The sequence below is a fragment of the Carettochelys insculpta genome, chromosome 28, assembly GCF_033958435.1.
Source record: "Carettochelys insculpta isolate YL-2023 chromosome 28, ASM3395843v1, whole genome shotgun sequence".
Lineage (NCBI taxonomy): Eukaryota > Metazoa > Chordata > Testudines > Carettochelyidae > Carettochelys > Carettochelys insculpta.
The window spans coordinates 10,857,737-10,880,267 of NC_134164.1; positions in this window are offsets into that span (position 1 = coordinate 10,857,737).

The window sequence follows — 22,531 nt, forward strand, 5'->3', positions numbered from 1 at the left end:
TGGCTGCTGTTGGACAAATAGGGATGGCACCAACTTTCTTTCCTGATTGAAATGCATTCTCAATATCTTTAGTCAGATAAAGACTTTAACATTGGCTGAATTGTTTCCACTAGAAGCCAGCCTCCATGAGAAACAGCTGTGTCCTCACTGCCTCATTAAGCCACCCCAGGGTTAGTCTCTCCATCACCCTGTGGACAACACACAGCAGAACAATTTGTCAGGAGCTCGTTAGGCCTGTTAATGGTTTCCCTGGCTTGGGAACAACTACAGTCATTGCTTTCCTGAAGGCCTGAGTACAAAGATTCAGAAATCCAAGCAGGCAGCTTTTGGTGATTGGCTCAAAGTGGGCATTATCTAGACCACACAGCAATTACAATATAATGAGGTGAAGCTCTTGATCACTAGATGGAGCTGTCAGGTTGGTGCCCACTCTCGGAGCATGGCATCTCACAGCAGCCGTTACTTGACCTGCACAGCAGAAAACTTCCTTTCGCTTTGGAGCTCTGCCAGCAGCCACCAGCTGGGCTGCCAGGGAGTTTGCTGTGACTGTAATTCCCTCTTGCTCAGGCTAGAATCTGTTTTCAGTCTCTTTTAACAGACTCTTAGGCTTTGGGACTCGCATGTGTGAAGTTCAATAAGGAAACTGTTTCTTTCCATCTCTCTGGCCTGGCCTGATTGCGAGGGTGACAAAAAACCTCCTGGTCATGCTCAGCAGATTTCACTTCCTAATAAGGTCTGGCTGCAACAGGTGCCCATCCCGAATGAGCCTCAGGTAATGCTGCTTTCATGTCTGGCTTAGTGCCTGTGCAATGTACATAAAGGACAGTGGCACTTCCCCATCCAAGCAATGCCTGACTTCTGCTCTCAGGGGATATAGAATAAAGCTACTTGAGACAAGAAATATACCACCTTGAGTGCATGGTTGAATTTCACAAATACAGGAAGCCCCTAACTTATGAACAGATCGTGTTCCAAAAGCTCATTTGAGCTGTTAGTTTGAAACTCAGAACTCATTTTCCCATAGAAACTCTATTAGAAACAGTAGTTAGGTTCCCAGGCTAACCAAAAAAACCTGTATACTTACAATGAAAAATAGTAGAAATAGTTTTTTTTTTTAAACCTTGAATACTGATGCTTGAGGAAAGGCAGTTTTAATTAGAGGAGGATGGAAGAGGTAGGTGGAGATTCTGACTTCTAGGCATCCCCCCAGCCACCACCATTCCCCATGTGGGCTCCTGTGCTCAGTTCTATCCCCAGGCCACTCTCTCCAACCAGGAAGTGGCAAATGGGGCAGGAAGGACTCCAGAGGAGCAGGGGCAGCTGTGCAGCTGGCGGCTGAAGAGAAGTGGCACAGTTCCTCCAGCCATAGTGTGCCCATCTGGAAGAGTCCCTTACTGAAGGTGTCTCTCAGGTGTCCTGACTTTTTAAAGGAAATGGGCAAATTGTCCCTTATTTCGTGGGGATTTGTTCCCCAGCATCTGGTGCCTCGTCAAGGGGGCAGCTGCCACATTCCCTGCCATCCCATGGTGGCAGCGTCCACTGCTCATGAGCTCTGCCATGGAGTGGCTGCCTCATTTCCTAGTACCCTGTACCTAGCCCCCTTTTCAGGGGAGCTCCTCTGTGGGGCAGCTGATCCCTTCCCTGGCATCCTGTGCCTCAGGGAGGCATCTCCTACTGTGGGGTAGCTCATTCATGGGGCGACTGTCCCCACTACTATGGACATGTGTTTTGGGGTGGTTGCCACTATCTCTGGTGTCCCCCACCAACAGGCTGCAGAGCCCCCATTCCCGCCAGTCTCCACAAGCGAGGAGGTTGAGGATCCAACATGCCCAGTACCTCACCATGGGGTACCAGTCCCCATTGCTAGGGAGCCCAGACATGGGACAGCAGACCCCCATCCCCGGGGCCAAGTGTCCTGTGTTTGCCATAGGGCAGTGTGGTCACCTTATCCAGCCAGCATTTGTGTCTGTTGTGAGCTCTCCTGAGGCCAGGGCTGTCCTTACCCATACCCAGAATATGCAGCCATGTAGGGCATCCAAAAATTTGGGGCACCACTGGGTATTAATATCCACCCACCTTTTCCTGTCCTTGTTCTGTGGCTTTACTTCCCCTAGACAGGAGCTAGTGAACTTAAAGCCTGCCAGAGCTGTTAGGAGTACTTTGAACTGGGAAAGAGCCTTTTAAGTGGTAATGAAGTCATTTTGCAGGCATTTACCAACTCCAGGTATTTATGGTCAGTTTCTGAATTTAATGTGTTAGCCCATGGGATCTTAGTTTAAAACTCGCTTTAAAAATATGTCATTAGTGTGTTGCTGAAGATTAGAAAATCACATCTCTAAAAAAATCTATTTCTACTATTTTTCATAGTAAATATACAGGTTTTGTGGGCTAGCTTGGGAACCTAACTACTTGGGAATAGGAGCACCAGTTTATCAGTCCTGCCTAGACCCCATAACTCTAAGGATGGCCCTGCCTGAGGCTACAGTTGAGCTTTTGTTTGTAGGTGACGCTGTTCATAAGTCAGATGTTTGTATCTAGGGGAGTGCCTGTAATTCAAACTCACCCAAGCAAACAAATTAAAACCAATCACTGCATGTGCAGATCTGATTAAAGAGAAGGATGCAGCCAGGAGAAAGGTTAAATGAATAGAGGTACGAATGATGCTTTTTGATTCCCAAAGGTTATGCTGGCAAGCACACAACCTCACCTGACCCTTCACTCATCCTGGGTTTCCCAGTACGTCTCCTACTCTTCTTGTTCTGTCCCCTGCCTCTCAGGTACCCCTGTGGTGCATGTGGAGGTGTGCCGAGGAGCTGCTGTTAGAAATACACTTCATTTCACTTGGAACAGCAACGAAGGGTCCTGTGGCACGTTATAGACTAACAGAAAAGTTTTGAGCATGAGCTTTCGTGAGCACAGACTCACTTCATCAGATGCTGGTCTTAGAAATCTGCAGGGCCAGGTATAAATAAGCCAGAGCAAGGGGTGGGGATAACAAGGTTAGCTCAATCAGCAAGGGTGAGGCTTACTACCAGCAGTTGATCTGGAGGTGTGAACACCAAGGGAGGGGAAGCTGCTTCTGTATTTAGCCAGCCATTCATAGTCTTTGTTTAAGCCAGAGCTGAGGGCGTCAAATTTGCAGATGAATTGCAGCTCAGAAATTTCTCTTTGGAGTCTGGTCCTGAAATTTCTTTGCTGTAGGATAGCTACTTTTAAGTCTGCTACTGTGTGGCCTGGGAGATTGAAGCGCTCTCCTACGGGTTTTGTATATTGCCATTTCTGATATCTGACTGGTATGTGTTTATTCTTTTACGTAGAGACTGTACAGTTTGTCCGATGTACATAGCAGAGGGGCATTGCTGGCACATGATGGCATAAATTATATTGGTAGATGTGCAGCTGAATGAACCCACGATGGTGTGGCTGATCTGGTTAGGTCCTGTAATGGTGTTGCTGGTGTAGATATGTGGGCAGAGCTGGCAACGAGGTTTGTTGCATGGATGGGTCCCTGAGTTAGAGTAACTGTGGTGCGGTGTATAGTTGCTGGTTAGGATTTGCTTCAGGTTGGCAGGTTGTCTGTGGGCAAGGACTGGTCTGCCTCCCAAGGCCTGTGAAATTGGGGGATCATTGTCCAGGATGGGTTGTAAATCCTGGACAATTTCAGGACCAGACTCCAAAGAGAAATTTCTGAGCTACAATTCATCTGCAAATTTGACACCCTCAGCTCAGGCTTAAACAAAGACTATGAATGGCTGGCTAAATACAGAAGCAGCTTCCCCTCCCTTGGTGTTCACACCTCCAGATCTACTGCTGGTAGTAAGCCTCACCCTTGCTGACTGAGCTAACCTTGTTATCCCCACCCTTGCTCTGGCTTATTTATACCTGGCCCTGCAGATTTCCAAGACCAGCATCTGATGAAGTGAGTCTGTGCTCACGAAAGCTCATGCTCAAAACTTTTCTGTTAGTCTATAAGGTGCCACAGGACCCTTTGTTGCTCATACAGATCCAGACTAACATGGCCACCCCTCCAATACTTCACTTGGAACTGGCAATGCGGGGCTTGCTGATCCAGGGAGATAAAAGTCATACTGACACAACAGTAAACCCCACCTGCATCTGTCTGTAATAAAGGGGCCTCATTCAGATTTTGTTCCTGGTTGAGCAGGCAGGCCAGTGGGTGCTTTCTGGGGATTTCTGGGGGTGGGATAGGGGTGCGGGCTAGCTGTCTGCTCCTTCCTGGAACAGTGCTGATGGCCTCTAGGGGAATGTCTATACTACAGAATTATTCCAGAGTAGTTTATTCTGGAGCTATCATTCCAAAATAAAATATTCCAGAGTAACGCATCCACACCACAGAGAAGCCCCCAAATAAGCAAAACCTATTCCAAAATAGTGTGTCCATATACAATAGAGCCTGTTTCAGATTAGAGTCCTAGGAAGACATTGCTTCCAGGGGCTATAGGCCGAAATATTATATCTACAGAGCAGCTTTATTTCTGACTAAGATATTCCACAATAGGTTATTCTGAAATTGCCTCTATTCCCTGTGCACACAGCCCCTGGTCTGAAATATCTATTTTGGAATAGACACTATTCCTCGTGGAATGAGGTTTAGCAAATTCGAAATAAGCCCTCCGCTATTTTGAAATAATTTCGAAATAGCAGTTGTGTTGTGTAGACACTTGCAAAATTATTTCACAATAGCAGTCATTATTCTGAAATAACTTTGCTGCATAGACATACCCTATTGCTTTCAACCTACCCGTTCTGTTGCAGGTGCCTTGGGTCTCTTGGTCCAAACTGCTGGATCTGGTGTGGGCTGGCTGCCAGGTGGCAGGAGGGATGGGCCGCCTCCTGCTGGTGTGGGGAAGAATTAGCTGTCCTTTCCTTCAGGGAGAGGTTACGAACAGGCCAGTTACTGGGCGTGGGTGTGCTGGGCTGTCAGGCTGCCACAAAACTCTCTTTCCCCTTGGCTCCCTGGCTGGTCTCTGCTTTGTGCTGAGAGTGCTGGGCTACCCATAGCCTCCATCTTGCTTTCCTGGCTGTCAGGATTAGAGACTGCCTTTAGGCTGCCTAGCCAGCTTCTGCCCTCTGACTGGTGACTGGTAAAGAGAGGAGGGCTTCCAGGCTGACTCAGGCTGGGACTATACTGCGATAAAGCAGAATTCATCGTACGCACCCTCTGGCTCCAGCTGCTTTAGTAACTTCACTATGTGTGACACAGATGGAAGCCTCTTGCCTTCCTCACTCATCTTGTGTCTAAGTTTGGGCAAGGCACTTTGCCTCAGTTTCCCCATCTGTAAAATGGGGATAACAGCACTGCCCTTCTTTGTGAGTGGGTTGAGATCTCACTTCAGAAGAGCTTTGTATTTTTACTGCTATCTTAGGGGCATAGGGAGGGATCAAGACTTATAATAGATTAGACAGCCAGTTCTGCTGTATAGCATTTTGTTATTTTTTTCTCCCACAAAAGGTAAAAACTAATGATTCTCTGTAAAAATGTAAAGGCCCTTATTTTTCCATGGAAAATAGATTTCTAAGTTCCCCAGAGGTGACCTGTCCCCTGCAACCCTTCTGGAAATGGCCTGCTCTGACCTATCCACCACCAACTGCAATTCCCCTGGAAGTCCTTCGCCATTTCCCAAGACCCTGGGAGCATTGTGTGAAACCCAGCATCTACTCCCAGTTTAACAACAAACCAAGACAGGCTGATTAAATGGCTGCCTCAGCTCATTGTGTGTGACTGCTGCTTGCCTGGTGCTCCCGGGGCAAAAGGGTGCAGCTCTGTCTTATCAGGAAGTGTCAGCAGGGCCTATCCATTCAGACAGGTCCTGGAGAATTTAAATGCTGCTGATTGCTATCTCCTTGGCATTTCTCGCTCACTCTATCAAAATGAGCACATGGGATTCCCCGCCCCCCACTCTCCACACTGGGGGGAAAATTTGGATGGAAAAATACTCAGAGAGTGAGAAACTTATTTGCAGACTGCCTGCCTGCCAATTGCTATATATAGGTTTAATTAAAACACAAAAGATGTCTCAGGGTTATGCTGTCAGATTTGGTTCCTTAACTGCCAGCGCTAATGCCCTGTGGTTTCACTAACACTGCCTCGACTCTGTTCCCCCCCATCAGCCGCCAAACAAATATCTAGCTATGGAAATTGCAGAATTATCCCCTTGCTGCCCTGGGCTGAGGCACTGTGTGAGGTCAGGAAAGCAGCAGACACTACAGTAAATGGGCTCTAATTATCTCCATCCAAGGCAGCAAAGTCACATGCCTGATGCTTCATGTGAGCTGAGTTGTCAGGAGAGAAAGACTCTGGATCCCAGCTACTTTGCACCGTGCTGGAAGGATGTGCCTGTCTCCAAGGCTGATAGTCATTGGGCTGGCCACTGGGTGCCACCTCCTGCTCCTTGTTTCCAGGTGCCTATTCACTCTGAAGGCAGCTTGGCACCATTCCATCCTCTCACCCCAGGGCTCACCCATTTCGGCAGTAGTCAAAGGGCAGGAGTGACAAAGCATGTTCCCAGCAAGTGGGATGAGCTCTGCCATTGACTTACTAAGTGACCAGTCACCCTCTGCTCATAAAATCATAGAATTCTGGGGCTGGAAGGGACCACAGGAGGTCATCTAGTCCAGCTCCAGCACGGTGGTCGCTCATGCCTGGCTAGATCTGCACACAGCCAAAAGTCATAATGACAGCAGCCCTGAATGCAGCCTTTCCTTTTGCTTTCGTAGACAGCCAGCTTTTGAGGTGGACGCTGTGCCTCATAGGTTTTTGTACAGCACCTAGCGCAATAGGTTTCTGCTCCTGACTGGGGCACTATTGCAATGCAAGCAGTGGATATTGAGTGGGGGGTCTGTTCTCCATGCTGTGGCTTAGTGGGTTGTCATGATCCCTGCACAGACATGGACACCCCCCAGTCCAGTAATCCCTCTGCTCTGATAGTTCCAGACACAGGGAGGGCTTCACAACTGGTCTGTCTTGCTAATGGCCGGTGCATCCAAGGGCTGCTTTGCTGCAAAGTTCCCTTGCTGAATTTGATGCCATTTAATCCTCATTGCCTCAAACTCTGGTGGAACCCTTTGTCACAGCAGGAGATGAGACAAGGGAGTGCAAGGGGTGATCCTTCAGGGGTCACAAAATGTTCTGCAGTTACTAAACCACCTGCTCATAAGAACCGGTGCTAGAACCCAGCAGGTACAGAACAACCCCCACGCATCTAAGCTAATGGAAAGCTCCCTTAGCTACTGGCGGGGGCAGGGGGGCTGGCAGGGTTCTAAGTTGGACTGATGGATACCTCACAGATTGAACATGCAGGGAGAGGGCTGTGGGGTCAGAGTGAGCCAGTGTGAAGGATGTCTTGGAACAAGTGGGCAGAAAGATGACCAGCAAAATAGTAGATGGAACACGCCCTATCTACATTATTCCTTGGGATTTCTTATTCCCATTTTCCTTACACAAAGGTTGGTAGATGGGGAAGCATCTCCCCTTTCATTGTTTGGACTTTTTTTAAAGAACAAAGCATTTGTTTCCTGTGGGACAGGCCTCTCTACTAGCATTGGATATCAAACCTGAGCAGAGTATTGATCTAGCGTAGCTTCTTTCAGTGGGGCCTTGTGGATGAAGCAGTCTATGATCATGCCCCAAAATACCTTATCATCACTGCTGTGTGAATAATGACTTCCTCAGTTAGCTGGCAGTTCTGACAAAAATAAGAATAACCCCCACCCCGTTCCAGCTGGACATAAATTTTCATTTACTTTTCAAGCCTTTCAAAATGTTTTTTTTAGAAAATCAAACTAAAGTTAGTTTCTAAACAAAGACATTGTCTTGAACAGGTTAAAAAAAAGAGAAGGGTGGTTGGGATAGATGTTTGTGGTTTTCATTTGTTACTTTGACCAACAGAATTCACTGAAATTAACACAAATGCATGAACTGTTTCAGTTAACCTGCATCTGTTAGGCCAGAGGTGTGCAAAGAAGGGGTATACCCCTCAGAGGGGCATAAAATTTCATAAGGGGGGCACAGCTGCTGGGTCCCACATCATTGAAAATGTTGAAATATGTGACTGTTTTTATTCATGTGTATTCACATTTCTATGCTGATGAATAAAGTTTTTACATTTGGCAGACTTACTTTCTTAAACATGCCAAAAGAGGTGTTTTTTTCTCATATAAACATAACCAAAATTTCCATCAGTTTGGATTATACTAGACAGGTTGGGGGCCTCTGCTAACTGCACGGGTGAAAGGTGGGGCCCAATGTAAAAAGTTTGCTCACCCCTGGGCTAGGCAATTTGTATCCAGAGACTGCTATGGAGCATACCAAAGAGTGCATAGCAAGAGAGAACAGGAAAGGAAAATGCTGCAGAGGGGCAGGAAGAAAAACAGACAATGGAAGAGTGAATTGATTCCAATATGCTCTTTTTAATTACATGTACATATAGCAGCTTTTACAGTAAAGCTTTTTAGAAGTTGCCATCATCATATTTAATATAACAGTTCCATTTAAAAGAGGAGGGTAGGGATAGGGTCCAGAGTGACCTAGATAAATAGGAAGATTAAGCCAAAAGAAATCTGAAGAGGTTCAACAAGGAGATGTGCAGAATCCTGCATTTGGGAGGGAAGAATCCCAAGCACTGTTACAGGCTGGGGACCAACTAGTTAAGTAGCGGTACAGCAGAAAAGGACTTGGGGATTACAGTGGACGAGAGGCTGGATGTGAGTCAGCAGTGTGCCCTTGTAACCAAGAAGGCTAATGACATATTGGGGTGCATTAGGAGGAGCATTGCCAGCCGATCTAGGTAAGTTATTATTCCCCTCTGTTCAGCACTGGTGAGGTGACATCTGGAGTATTGCGTCCAGTTCTGGCCTCCCCCAGTATAGAAAGGATGTGGATGCAGGTACAGCAGAGGGCAACAAAAATGATTAAGGGGCTAGAGCACATGATCTATGAAGAGAGGCTGAGGGATTTGGGTTTATTCAGTTTGCAGAAGGGAAGAGTGAGGGGCAATTTAATAGCAGCCTTCAACGTCCTGAAAGGGGCTCTAAAGATTGTTAGTCTTTAAAGTGCTACTTGACTGCTTTTTTGTTTTGTTCTCAGTAGTGATGGATGGCAGAACAAGGAGCAATGGTCTCAGGTTACAGTGGGGGAGGTCTAGGTTGGGTATTAGGAAAACTATTTCACCAGAAGGTTGGTGAAGCACTGGAATGTGTTGCCTAGAGAGTTGGTGGAATCTGCGTCCCTAGAGGTTTTTAAGTTCCAGCTTGACAAAGTTCGGGCTGGGATGCTTAATTAGAGTTGATCCTGCTCTAGGCAGGGGGCTGGATTCGATGACCTCCTGAGGTCCCTTCCAGCCCTAGGAGTCTGTGATTCTATGATTCTAGGGCATTGCAGTCAAATGTTCAAAAGCCAGGAAATGCCAAAGTCTGATATGTAACCTTAACGTTGCATTTTGTGCTTATACGTTAGGGTCCAGTTTTAATTACATACTTGCATAATGTTTTTTTCAAGTAATACACTGTTTCTCTGCAATTATTCTTTAATGTTAGGGATTTTTTTTTTTGAACCTTAGATATGAAGCACATACATGGCCTTGGAATATTTTCTTTCTTTCTTATGCTACCTGTAGTGCTGTCACTGTCTGACACCTTTATTGCTTTTGTCTTTGCGTATCAGTTCTCTTCCCTCAACGGGGTAGATTTTAATACTTTTCTCCATGCTGACATACAATTGTTTTCTCCAGAGACCCTATGTATCAGCCCACATACAATCAAATGGCACTTTTCTTCATGCAGCTTCAACAGCTGCACACACAATACTAGCTTAACCTCCCTTAGCTGTGTGCTTCAATACATCAACTCTGTCAGAGTTGCTGGTTCTCTCTGATTGCTTTATGTCATTCTTGCAATGCAAGGCAGCTGTCTAGCTTAAACACTTAGCAAAGAACTCCAAGAAAACACCCTGTCTATGCATAGACTACTTTTTATTTTTTTCCCAGAGCCATTGTAATGTGCAATCAGAACCAGTTCTTACTTGGCTGAATTTCAAGTGCCTGCTAGAATTGTTAAAAGCGCTAGTATTGCTGAAAGCCAGAGAGGCTTGAGCTAAATTTGGGTGCAGGTTATACCAGAGTAAAGTCAAAGCTATTCTATGCAAATCCAGGGAATTGTGCTGCAGTCATACCAATGCAAGAGAGCTGAGAATCTGGGCCGTGCCTGGAGGGGGACAGATAATCACCCCAAATTGGGTTGGTATAAAAAATCCTCTGGCTGTGTTACCCACAAAAATTTCTTTATCCCTTTCACACTTCAGGGGGACACACACCTTTACCCAATCCATAGGGCTCAAGGTGTGGCCCGGTAATCTAAACTCCCACCCTTACCCAATTCCTGGGGCTCAGGGTGTAATTCTTTGTAGCTATGTAGGATCTGTGCCACTGCAAAAAAAAACCTTACACAGTAATATTCTGTTTATTTACAGTTACACTGGCTACATCTACACATGAAGCCTACATCGAAGTAGCCTATTTCGATGTGGCGACATCGAAATAGGCTATTTCGATGAATAACGTCTACACGTCCTCCAGGGCTGGCAACGTCGATGTTCAACATCGACGTTGCGCAGCACCACATCGAAATAGGCGCTGCGAGGGAACGTCTACACGCCACAGTCGCACACATCGAAATAAGGGTGCCAGGCGCAGCTGCAGACAGGGTCACAGGGCGGACTCAACAGCCAGCCGCTCCCTTCAAGGGCCCCTCCCAGACACACTTGCACTAAACAGCACAAGATCCACAGAGCCGACAACTAGTTGCAGACCCTGTGCATGCAGCATGAATCCCCCGCTGCAGCAGCAGCAGCCAGAAGCCCTGGGCTAAAGGCTGCTGCACACGGTGACCATAGAGCCCCGCACGGGCTGGAGAGACAGCGTCTCTCAACCCCCCAGCTGATGGCTGCCATGGAGGACCCCACAATTTCGACGTTGCGGGACGCGGATCGTCTACACGGTCCCTACTTCGACGTTGAACGTCGAAGTAGGGCGCTATTCCGATCCCCTCATGAGGTTAGCGACTTCGACGTCTCGCCGCCTAACGTCGAAGTTAACTTCGAAATAGCGCCCGACGCGTGTAGCCGCGACGGGTGCTTTTTCGAAGTTAGTGCCTCTACTTCGAAGTAGCGTGCACGTGTAGACACAGCCCATGAAAGCAGAATACATGCTAAGCACACAGTACCATGCTCACCAATCCTGATAAGGGCAGGCAGCCTTCCCCTGTTGGACAGACAAAGTCAGTCTCAGGAGGCTGGTTGCTGCACCTCAGGGTCTGGCAGTTCTGGTCTTGGGGGTGAGTCCTTCCAGGTTCTTCCCTTAAAGTGTCCTTCTTCTTCTTCCTGCTCTTTTCCTTCCTGGACTACACTTTGGCTATGTCTACACTAGCACACTATGGCGAAGTAAGAACATCGAAATAGGCTACTTCAACGCGCATCGTCTACACATCCTCCGGGGCTGGTGCCGTCGACGTTCAACGTCAAAGTAGTGATGGGGAATGTCGAAAGGAGCTACTCCAGAAGGAAATGTAGAGCGTCCACACACACAAGCACTCTCTGTCGAAATAAGGGGCCAGCAAAGCCTGCAGACGGGGTCACAGGCTGGACTAGCCCTTCTGGGGCAAGAGCAAGCCACTCCCTTAAAGACCCCTCCCAGACACACTCAGCCTGCACAGCATGAGGTCCACAGAGAGCTGACAACTGGTTGCAGACCCTGTGCACACAGCATGGACCCCCAGCGGCAGTAGCAGCAGCAGCCAGAAGCCCTGGGCTAAGGACTGCTGCACACGGCGACCATAGAGCCCTGCAGGGACAGAGCATCTCTCAACCCCTCAGCTGATGACCGCCATGGAGGACCATGCTATTTTGATGTAGCAGGACGTGGATCATCTACACATGCCATACTTCAGCATTGAACGTCGAAGTAGAGTGCTATTCCCATCTTTGGATAGGAATAGTGATTTAGACATCTTGCAGCCTAGTGTCGATTTCAACATTGAAATAGCGCACGACGCGTGTAGATGCGACGCGTGCTATTTCGACATTGTGCCAGCTACTTCAAAGTAGCTGGCTAGTGTAGAAGCACCCTTTAAGTAGTGAAACTTGAGTCCTGCTTAGCTATACCTTGACCATTTCTTTTAATATAATTTTACTACCCAATCATCACTGACTGTAATGGAAGTACCAAACCAATTATAACCCACCACCTTAACTGATTTACACATAGCAAAATTAATTATACAGCAGATTGGAACAATTAGAATCCAGCCAGAGATCATACAGAAAATAGTAGAAAAGTGAAGACAATCATCATAGAATGGGGAATCCAAAAACTCAGCTTTTGATAAGTAGTTTCTGGCCAGAGGAAATGCTGTTATCTAAGTTGTCTTTACCCATCTTGAGATCTGCTTTCTTTATCTGGTGGCAGTGGGTTGCATTAGGATGTGGTCTCCCTCTTTACAAACTGATGGGACAGTATTGTAATGAGAATGTGAGAACGTGACTTGTAGCTCTACAGTTAATGGCTGCTGCTCCTCATTCTGTCTGTGGAGCAGGGATTCCCAACCTATGGGTCAGGACCCAAACAATGGTCACCTTTAGATTTTCTAAGGGTCACCAGCTGGGCTGCTGTGAGCCACATGTGTCTCTTTAAGGAGCCATTTGTAGCTCCCCCTGCTCTCACGGCTCACTCCTCCTCCCAGTCCCTGCCCTGCTGCACTGCAATAGAACTCAATTTAATTGGTTTAATGGCTGATGGGAAGGATCTGGCCATTATAAATTGAGTCTCCTTTCAGTGCAGCAGGGCAGGGAACGGCCCATGCTGCAGATGGGGGAAGGGAATAGGAGGGCTTGTGGCAGCCATGCTAAGGCTGCAGCCTGGTGAAGGAGCAGCAGCGGGGCAGCAGTCGTGCTCGTGAGGTAGGCGGGGGGCATTTTGGGGCTGCAAGGGGTTTAAGCCTGGGGCAAGGCGGTGGTTTGGGGCTGGGAGGGGTTTAAGTATGGGAGTGGGGGGCAAATCAAGGTTTATAAACTATTTTTTCCCAGGAGAACCTCCCTTTCCCTGCCTGTTTTGAATTGCCTTGGGTCATAAACCCTTACTGAAATGTCAAAATGGGTCATCGCCTTGAAAAGGTTGGGAGCTGCTGTGTGTAGAGGAAGGCCTTTCGATAAGGCTATAGAAAAAAAATATGTTGGTTATACTGTTACAGATGCGGAAGAGGATGCCAAGCTTCAGGGGCTTCCTAGTTAATTTCCCACGTGGACCATTATTTGTTATGCTGATGTGCTGCCTGCGTGAAGCCTGGGCAGTGGGGTTTGAAGTTCACAGTCTGGATCTTTACATATGAGCCTCTCATGCTTGAGCTAAAAGTAGCACCTGAATACCTCATGCACTTAAGGGAATTTACACTCACAACCTGCTTAGGCTGCAGGAAGCACTGGCATCCCTCTTGATGGGGAAACTGAGGCATGGAGCACACCTGTCATGTAATTTCCCCACAGCAGGCATACATTTTCCATTGCATCTTCAATGATGAAGGCAAAAACTTCAAAGCTATTGATTCTTGCCGTTCTCCAGTGACATGTTGAAACCAGATTGCACTATTCGTAGCAACAAGATATTGTTTTTTTTAAACCTCATCTTTATTAAATTTGGAGCCAGCAGAAAACCTGAAGATTAATAGTTTAGAGTCTGATTAGACTGGAGGTTTTTTCTGATAATCAGAGTGCCCAAGTACCAAGCAGACTGTGCTCTCTAGTGGAATGGAGTGTCTCTGGTCTGTTATAGGAGGGAGGGAAGGCTGGATTTAATATTACTCCTCTCTGCTCTTCACATGCTGGAGTAATTCTATTTGACCAGAATTTGGGAAACTGCAGACTTTTTGTTCATCGTGGCTCTTTACTTTGGAGGGTTGTTGTGCCATGCCATTGACTTTCCGGGACTTTGCACATTCTCATAATGCTGCTTTTTTGCTTTACTTTGACCTAAAGGTCTGCCTTTTGGCTATAATCACGTACACACGTACACCAAGGTATAAACATCACCACATGAAATCTAGCCGCAGCGTTGTCGTGTTTTCTTTGGGGGGGGGGGAAGGACTGCAGCATGAGACCAGCCCATGCACACACACCCACCCACCAACACACGCAGAGACACACACATACACACACACACACACACACACAGAATTTCTCTCTCTCCAGCTAAGCTCATTAAGAATGTACAGAAGGAACAACAGGACTAAGAGCAGCGTGCAACTTTCCATGTATATAGCACAACCATTAAGGGGAGCTCCACTGCTTGCTCTACTATTGAAATCTATTTGCTCAGGCCCACTGATGGCAGGTACAGCAAAGGAGGCAGTTGCCCCTTGGCCAGCGATTCAGCAACAGTGATAGCCAGAGCTCTGGGTCTTTTAAATCACCATTGGAGAGCCAATATAGTGCACTTGGATGGCTTTGAGGTTTGCCCGGCCGGGGAGGATGTGGAGGGGTGTTATGGGAAAATCATTTACATGTCATTTTATGCATGTTTTAAAGAGTTTGTTCTCTTAGCTTAGCACTAGTAGCTAAAGTAGCTGAAGCCTTAGGCCCAGGTCAACTTGACCTGAGAGAAATGCTGAAAACAACAGCTGCAGAACCAGTGAAAACTGCCCGATATCCTGGTAATTGGAAGTTTACAAATGGGAGATAAAAGAAGAAAGTAAGGAGCTGAGATAACTGCCTCCTGAAGATCAAACACCCAGCAACAGACTGTCCTCTTAGCAATGGAACCATCCAATGGGGAAGAGTAAAGACCCCTACTCAAATTAGGGAATTGGACTTTAGACGGGGTATGGGCGGTGTTATAAACTGTAAAGAGTATAATTGCCAGTGATTTCTGGGGGGCGGGGTCCCTCTCCGGAGGCACGCAGCTCGAGCTGTAATTCGGTACCCCAATAAAGGATACTTGTGGATTGGACCTGAACTTGAAATTCTGTGGGATCCTAGAGTCGAACTCAACATCACACCTGCGAGGGTGAGAGACAGTTAAATCTTTCCATAACAAGGGGGCATTGTGTGTCATGGCAACGTGTGCTCCAGGTGATTGCCAACTGGCTGCCGCCAGCCCTGCCTCTTCCCCTGAGGCCCTGCCTCTTCTGGGAGCATGGAGCTACCCTGCCCCACAGCTTCTGTTGGCTCCCTGGTATCCAATTGATGTTAAGTCACACCAGAGCTACACTGCATGGGTTGGACTGCCCTTGCCATGCAGGGACATGCACACCAGTTGCTTTAGATGGCGGATGAGGGAAGAAAGGTCCAGAATTGAGGCATCAGCCTAGAATGTGGAAAAGGCGGTCCTCACAGTTGTACTGGGGATAACGGATAACACTTCTGGACTGCCTTCCCAGGGGTTCTGAGGCAAAAGCCTCTTCAAACTGTAGGTTAATATGGGTAAAATGTTCTGGCCAATATTTTTTTAAAGAAAGCCAGAGCTTGCGCTATTCCCCATCCTGGGTCTCTCATTTGATCCAGCCCTGTGGACTCTTGGCTGCTGCTATGTCTACACGACAAAGTTATTTTGAAATAATGGCTGTTATTTCAAAATAACATTACGAGCATCTACATGATGCAATTGCTATTTTGGAATAATTTCAAAATAGCAGGCAGCTCATATTGAATTTGGTAAATGCCATTGTGTGAGGAATAGCGCCTTCTCTGAAATAGATATTTTGGAATAGGGGCTGTGTAGGCAGGGAGGCTAAGGCTCCACTGTGTAAGTTATTTTGGGGCAACTTACTTCAAACCTGGTGCCAGCTACACTGCACCACAGTTTGAAATAAGTCCCTGTTTTGAACTCCCTGTTAACCCCTCATATGACAAGGGGTAGTTGGAAAGAAATACGGCCCTCAAAATAGCCCTGCTATTTTGAGTGCAGTGTTTGGCCACAAGATTTGTTTTGCAGGATAGAAATATATGCACAAACAGAAACCATAGTGCAGTCTTAGCCTGTATAGGGGCTATTTTGAAATAATCTATTCTGGAATAGTTTATTCTGAAATCATTCTGCTGTGTAGACGTAGTTTTTCAGATTAGAGCCCCTGGAAGCAATGCTTCCAGTGGTTCTAATCTGAAACGGGCTGTATTGTGGCTGGACACACTATTTTGGAATAATAACAGAGAGTAAGCCATGCTAGTCTATACACTATCAAAACAAAAAGCAGTCAAGTAGCACTTTAAAGACTAGCAAAATAGTTTATTAGGTGAGCTTTCGTGGGACAGACCCACTTCTTCAGACCATATCCAGACCAGAACAGACTCAATATTTAAGGCACAGAGAACCAAAAACAGTAAGCAAGGAGGACAAATCAGAAAAAGATAATCAAGGTGAGCAAATCAGAGAGTCGAGGGGTGGGGGGGAAGATCAAGAATTAGATTGAGTTAAGTATGCAGACGAGCCCCTATAGTGACTCAGAAAGTTCACATCCCGATTTAAACCATGTGTTAATGTTCTGAATTTGAATATAAATGTCGATTCGTCCACTTCTCTTTCTGCAAAGGAGCGATAATTTCTTTTCAGTAACACACATAACTTGAGGTCATTGACAGAATGGCCCATTCCATTAAAATGTTGACTAACTGGTTTGTGGATCTGGAGCGTTTTAATGGCTGTTTTGTGCCCATTGACCCTTTGTCTAAGGGAGTTAGAAGTCTGTCCAATATACAAAGCATCTGGGCATTGTTGACACATGATGGCATATATGATGTTAGTAGAGGAGCATGAGAAAGTGTCCATGATTCTGTGAGTAACCTGGTTAGGTCCAGTGATGGTATTTCCAGAGAAGATATGTGGACAAAGCTGGCAGCGGGCTTTGTTGCAGGGAAAGGTTCCAGGACTGGTGTTCCTGGGGTATAGACTGTGGCTGTTAGTGAGGATCCTCATGAGGTTGGGAGGTTGTCTGTAGGAGAGAACAGGCATGTCACCCAGGGCCTTCTGGAGTGTAGCATCCTGATTAAGAATAGGTTGTAGGTCTTTAATAATTCGTTGCAGTGGTCTGAGTTGGGGGTTGTAAGTGATGACCAGTGGTGTTCTGTTCTTGGCTTTTTTGGGCTGATCTTGGAGTAGCTGGTTTCTGGGTATGCGTCTGGCCCTGTCGATTTGTTTTTTTACTTCTCCTGGTGGGTAATTCAGGTTTATGAATATTTGGTAAAGTTCTTGTAGTTTTTGGTCTCTGTCAGTTAGATCAGAGCAAATGCAATTATACCTAAGAGCTTGACTGTAAACAATAGATCTAGTCACGTGTGCAGGCTTATTCTGGAGCTTTCCTGTAGTTTAAATGCCTTATTCTGAAATAACTCCAGAATAAACTATTCTGGAATACCCTTGCTGTGTAGACATACCCTGCACCACAGAGGGAAACAGTATAAAAGCTCAGTAACCAATACTCCTCTTCTCCAGATTTAATTGGGTTAAGTGAGATCTGAATCCAGCCCCAACACATGCTCAATGAACTATCAGTTGCCAAACTCATGCGACCTTCAGCAAGGAGCTCTCCTGGAATCCCGCCATTAGCTGTCAAACCTTCAAGCTATGTTGCTGGGTTTCTCTAGAAATGTGCTGGCATTTTAATAACTCCCACTCTGTGTCCTGATTATTCCCATGGGACAGGCAAAGATGCAGTTTCCATTGTGTGTTTATTTAAAAGCAGCTCATTAACAAACCATATTTACAGATGCTTAAGGCGGAGTTGCAACTATTTAGCTGCTGCTTGATCATTCAAGTTCAACAAGCGGGTCTTTAATTTGTGATCAGCATACCAGAACTGATTTGGGCAACATGAGATTGGCTCTAGAGGTGAGGTAGTCAAGGTAATAGAATCATACAATCCTACAGCTGGCAGAGACCAAAGGAGGTCATCAAGTCCAATCCCCTGCCCAAAGCAGGACCAATCCCAACTAAATCATCCCAGCCGGGGCTTTGTGAAGCCAGGCCTTAAAAATCTCTAGGGATGGAGATTCTACCACATCTCTAGGTAACACATTCCCATGCTTCACCACCCTCCAGCTATGTCTAGACTGCAGGCTTCTGCCATGTCCACACAATGCTTCTGGTATTGGAAAAGTGGTAGCATTCTGCCAACAACCCTATACCTCGTGCCACGAGACATGAGGGATGTCTCAGCAGAGAGGCTTTTCCTGACGTTTGGCCCAGTATGGCTGGGAGTGCAATTTGCGTATCTTTTGCTGACAGTTCCCCACAGTTTAGACACAACCTCCTAGTGAAATAGGTTTCCCCATTACCCAGCCTTTGTTCTGTGTATCCAGCTTTTGTTCTGTGACCACAAGAGCACCATTGCCAGGCTTAGTGGCATGGTACTGGCAGAGTATGTGATCAGTGTATGTACTCATTCATGGGCTTGGTACTAGTGGAGTTACTGGTTGGGGCATATCCCAGGTCATGGCCCAATAATGGCAGAGATGGTGGCCACGGGGTTGTCAATGCTCAATCATAGGGGTTCCTTGAGTTCTTTCCTAGGCCTTTAGTTCTCTGTACTTTGCCCTTTTTCTGTGGGTTGTGCATCAGGGTTGAGGTTGCTGGTCATCTCAATGCCAGTGCCTTGAGAATGCCTCCTTCTATCTAATTCTTCCCTTAGGCCCATACGTCTGACAGCCCGTTTTGGGTATCTTGTCTTGTCAGAAGACCAAATCACAGAATCATCAAATCATAGAATTCTAGGGTTGGAAGGGACCTCAGAAGGTCATCTAGTCCAGCCTCCTGCCTAAAGCAGGATCAACACCAACTAAATCATCCCAGCCATGACTATGTCAAGCCAGGACTTAAAAACCTCCACAGAGCCAGTTACCTCATCACAGAAGCTAATCAGATTGGTCAGGCATGACTTGCCCTTGGTGAATCCATGTTGATTACTCTTGATCACTTTCCCTTCTTCCAAGTGCTCCAAAATGGTTTCCTTAAGGATCCCCTCCATGATTTTTCCAGCGACTGAGGTAAGGCTGACCAATCTATATTTTCCTGGATTGACTTTCTTTCCTTTTTATAGATGGGCACTACATTTGCCTTTTTCCAACCACGATCTCCATGAGTTTTCAAAGATAATAGCCAAAGGCTTGGCAATGACATCTGCCAATTCCTCAGTATCCTTGGATGCATCAAATCCAGATCCATGGATTTGTGTGTGTCTAGCTTTTCAAAATAGCTCTTAACCTGTTCTTTCCCCACCATGGGCTGCTCAGCTCATTCCCATGCTGCATTGTCTAGTGCTGTAGTCAGGGACTTCGTCCATGAAGACTCAGGCAAAAAAAGCATTGAGTACTTCAGCCTTTCTGTCATCATCTGTCACAAGATTACCTCCCTCATCCAGTAACAGCCCTACACCTTCTCTGATAACCCTCCTTATGGTTAACATGCCTGTGGAAACCCTCTTGTTGCCCTTCACATTCCTTGCTAGCTGCAATTCCAATTGTGCTTTCACTTTCCTGATTACGCCCTGGCATTTTCCATTGTATATTTATACTCCTCCTTAGTCATCTGTCCAAGTTTTCACTTCTTATATGCATCCTTTTTTACTTTAAGCTTGTCAAGGATTTCCCTTGTAAGCCAAGCTGGTTGCCTACCATATTTGCTTTTCTTACTGTGCGTCAGGATGGTTTGTTCCTGTGCCTTCAATAAGACCTCTTTAAAATATTGCCAGTTCTCCTGAATTCATTTTTCTTTCATTATAGCTTCCCAGGTGATCCTGCCCATCAGTTCTCTCAGGGAGCAGAAGTCTGCTCTTCTGAAATCAATGGTCTGTATTTTACTGTTCACCTTTCTTCCTTTTGTCAGAATCCTGAAATCCACCATCTCACGATCACTGCCACCCAAGCTACCCCCCGCTTCTATTTCTCCTACTAGTTCTTCCCTGTTTGTGGGAAGCAGGTCAAGCTGTGCATGATCAGTTCCTTCAGCACTTGTACCAGGAAGCTATCCCCAGCATTCTCCAAAAACTTTCTGGTTTGTCTGTGTGCTGCTGTATTGGTCTCAACAAATGTCTGGGTGGCTTAAATCTCCCAGGAGAACCAAGGCCTGTGATGTGGAAGCTTCACTTAGTTGTCTGAAGAAATCCTCATCTACCTTTTCTACCTGATCTGGTGGGCTATATCAGACACCAAAGACAACATTGCCTCTGTTGCTTCCGTTTCTAAGCTTAACCCAAAGACTCTCAACTGGGTTCTCTCCCTCCATATACTAGAGCTCTGAACAACCGTATTGCTCTCTCACGTACATCGCAGCTCCTCCTCTTCTCTCTTCCTGTTCTTCCTGAACATTTCATACCCTTCCATGATAGCGCCCCAGTTATGCGAATCGTTCCACCGAGTCTCCGTTATTCCAACCACCTCATACGTCTTTGACTGTGCCAGGGCCTCTAATTCTTCCTGTTCGTTTCCCAGGCTTCTTGCATTTGTGTACAAAACCCTTAGATAATAAGCTGATTGGCCTACTGTCTCCTTTCGAATGAATGGCCCTCCTTTGTTGTACCATCTTCTTTCCCCACTTACCTCAGCGCTTCTGTCACCATCCCCCAACAAACTTAGTTTAAAGCCCTCCTCACTAGGTTTGCAAGCCTGCCCACAAAGATGCTCTTTCCTCTCGTCATTAGGTGGATACCGTCACTTCCTAGCAATCCTTTAGTCCTGTCCTCCCCACCCTGCAAGTCCCCTATCTCTGTTTCCACACCCTGCTGCCAGCACTTCCACTCTCATCCTTACTCAGCCCCATGGCTGGCAGTGGGGAGAGTTCAGACAATCCTGACCACGTACCACACATACTCTGAAGGGTACAGTAGGGACTTGATGGCTCATTCATAAGGGCAAGGATTTGCAAAGGGATTTGTTTTTCTTATGAGCCAGACAGTAAGGCTGGGTTTACACTAGCAAGTTCTGTCAGAAAAACAGGCCCTTTTTTGAAAGAAATTGTGGAACATCTGCACAATATGGTAAACCCGGTGGTAGACCCTTACCTGGAAGCTTCCAGAGCCTTCTAGAAGGACAGTATACTGGGTTTTATTTGAAGGCTAGGGAGTGGGCAGGCTGGAAGGCCCCTCCTAAAGGGAGAGGGAACCCATTAAAAAAAACATGGCCCCAACAAAGTACGGGGGACAACTAAAGAGAAAACAGACGGGAGTGGAGGTCAAAGGTTTAAAACGAGGGAACGAGAAGGGGACACCGAGCAGAGAACCCCGGACAGCGCCCACTGCCCCTCAAAGGTGTTGAGAAAGCCAGTGGATGCCACCCAAAGGAACTCTGCCCGGATTTGTGAGCAGAGAGCAGAGCGGAAATAGGCCCCACAGTCGCAGTCTTCCCCCCGGCCAGCCTCCTCTCCCAAGTGTTATAAATGGCTACTTTGGCCATAGCCAGGAGGAGGCTGATGAGGAGGTCCCACGACTTAGTGGGGCCACGGATGGGGTGCGCAAGGATAAAAAGGTGTGAGGAAAAGTGCAGCCAGAACCTCAGCAGGAGGTTCTGGAGGAGCCGGAAGAGGGTCTGCAACCTGGCGTACTCAATGTAAATGTGCGCCAGGGTCCCCCTCATTCCACAGAAAAAGCAAGTGTCCGGGAGGGGGGTGAACCGCGCCAAGTACATGCCCATGCTCACCGCCCCATGAAGGACTCTCCCGCTTATGCCCCTGGTAGGCCACGGGACCAGGGTAGAATAGAGGCTGGCCCACTGGGGCTCCCCACCCTCCGAAGATAGTACAAGGTCCCGCCACTTGTGATCTGGGTGGGACGTGAGGGTGGGGAATTGGAGCGTGTGAAGCACGAGCGTGTACAGATGATGTCTGGGCGCGGTTTGAAAGGGGATTGGCTGCAAGGCGTGCAGCCGGCTGGGATGATGTGGGGGAGGGGGGAAGGCTTACGGATCCGGGGACCCACAGAGAGATCCGGAGGGCCAAGAGTGAGAGGGGGGCGGGGTACACCCTCTCACAAGACCCGGTGTAGGTAGACGTGAGCAGCAGGTGGCAAGGCGGCCTTCACCTCCTCAAGTACGCGCCGGGGACAACGTAGGGTGGAGTGCCCCATGCGCCGGGTGAGCTCGGGGGCCTCCATCCAGTCTCCCCGGTCGTAGTCCAGGAGGTCTCTGACCCTGGTGATTCCACCGAGGACCAGCCTCTGGTACATCGCAGGGGACTCCGCCACCTGAACATGGAGGTAGGGGTTGTGTAGCAGGGGCTCCGCGAGGAGGTCTTCCCCCGCGGCGGCCCCTAAGCACCTGGAGGCTGTGAGCAGCTGCCAGCTGCGAAGGAGGTCCTGGTGGAAGGCCGGCAGCTCTGAGAGGTCTTGTGGATGGCCTCTCAGAGGCAAATAAAGCAGCTGCCGGTCGTATCAGAGCCCTCAGAAGTGACAGAGGAAAGTGTGCGCCAGCATGCTCCACGCCGGACTATCTGCACTATTGACGTTGAGGAGTTCCTGCAGGGCCCGGAGGCGGAAGACATGGACCTGA